General features: G+C 47.2%; 2 long non-coding RNA genes across 2 annotated transcripts in view; one reads left to right on the forward strand and one right to left on the reverse strand.

Annotated features, from left to right (window-relative positions):
- The window catches only part of LOC116690634 (uncharacterized), a 21,592-nt gene that overhangs the window by 11,771 nt on the left and 8,009 nt on the right, over positions 1-1,812 (forward strand). The gene's annotated exons all lie outside the window — the stretch shown is intronic.
- Positions 1-1,812, reverse strand: part of LOC116690616 (uncharacterized) — a 6,674-nt gene that overhangs the window by 177 nt on the left and 4,685 nt on the right. The window contains exon 2 of the long non-coding RNA XR_004332305.1: positions 13-54. This is a non-coding gene — a long non-coding RNA (uncharacterized LOC116690616). The remainder of the gene's footprint in view (positions 1-12; positions 55-1,812) is intronic.

The raw sequence follows: 1,812 nt of genomic DNA on the forward strand, positions 1-1,812 counted from the left end.
ACCTGAACACACCTCCCTGTAAGACCAGCACGCCCACAATGCACTTGAACACATCTACTTGTAAGACCATGAGTGCACAGATGGGCAAAGGTTGGTCTTAAACTAGCAAAGACACATGTGTTGGGCTGTGTACTGCGCTGGGTGCCGAAGACCACACAAGAGTTAAATAAAACGTGTCTATTCTTCAGGTGGTGTTTCTTATCCTGTCAATCAATCAGCGTGGTTCAGAGGAACGGACGGTGGATGTTGGAGCTCAGTCTTTTGTGTGCTTAACAGTGGCATGAGGTTAGGGTGCAAATGAAAACTGGGCCAGTGGGCCATTAAACCTTTGGCCAGAGGAGTGTCTCCATCTAATGGCTATTGAACAGGCCGCACCGAACGAGAGGTAATCAAAGCCAAGTGTAATTACACACTCCTTTTTCTTTTTCCAAAGCCCAGGCCATTGTGCCCTGAGCTCTCCACATCTAATGACACAGATAAAGGATCAAGCGGAGCCGAGGATGAAAAGTGGCAGATAGGGGATGCAATTATGTACCAATTGCAGGGCTGTGTTCGCAATTTAGCCGCACCACAAGGGGAAGAATAATAAATGCCAAACAAAGACTACCAGTCAGACTGGAAGATGATGCAGGTGATCTATTGGACAGAAGGGATGATGGAAGCTTCTTTCTTGGAAAAGCCATCAGAGACATTTGGTCAGCCATTCTTTGAATGATTATTTCTGACGCACGCACAGAAAATTGGCATTTCTCACATCATCTTTGGGCAATCTTGATACAAAAAGGAAGACAACTTAAAATACAGTTTTGACCTTCTGTATGTTTTGACTTCTCAGGCAGTAAAATGAGCAAAGCACTTACACCACAGTAAAGACGAGACAGCGGGTCTCATATCGGGTCTCAGACTCCACAATGTTAGACATGGTTCGTCTGATATTTAATTACAAATTCACTTCTGAGACTTTTTTATGCGAGAAATCAACTATGTAAAGGTCAAATATGTGCCCTTTTAGGAAAATGTATGGCTAATTGCAAATTTGGTAACACGGTGTAGGACTTGAGGAGCTCCACAGTCTGACGAGACAGCGGCAGCCCGCTGGGCTCCATACCCAGCGTAAATTCACGGTTTCTGGATTACTGGACTACCAAATGCTGCTGCCCCGAGTGAGCTCCACGGGGCTCCGCAGGACTCTGTGGGGCTTTGCGGGGCTCCGTGGTTGGTGGGTCGCAGAGCTCTGGGGGGGCCGTTGGGCTCCGCGGACCTCCGTGACGGCAGCCGGTGCTGCATCGCTGCTTGGCCTGTTCTTTTGCAGACCCCTGGTACACTTTCAGCATAAGTATAGTATATTTAGTTACAATTTCATCACAGCAAGTATATCACAGCTAAGGCTTTTGTCCAATTTCAATTTTAATGCAATTTGTGAATTTGAGGGGTCTCCTTAGGAGGAGCTGCTTGCTTCAGCTCTGTGTCCCATTGGAAGATGGTAAAAGATTGCTGCTACCCTTTTGGCATAAGTATAGTATATTTACAGTTTTATATAGAATACAGAATTTGAGGGGTCCCGCCAGGACGAGGCTAGCTGGCCCTTATTGCTTCATCCAGTTCACCATGGACTCTATCAATGAGACCCACAGACAAAAGGCGTGAATTTCCCCGATCAAACACACATATCCATTCTAAGATTAACTGGAACCTGTGGTAAAAGATTCCAGGCGTAACAAGCTCGCTGACGAGGCTCCCACTCACACACACTGGCCATTCATCAGGTAGAGGGGTGGGGGTGGGGGTGGGGGGGGGGAGAGCAGCAAGCTG

This window comes from Etheostoma spectabile, chromosome 6 (assembly GCF_008692095.1).
Source record: "Etheostoma spectabile isolate EspeVRDwgs_2016 chromosome 6, UIUC_Espe_1.0, whole genome shotgun sequence".
NCBI lineage: Eukaryota > Metazoa > Chordata > Actinopteri > Perciformes > Percidae > Etheostoma > Etheostoma spectabile.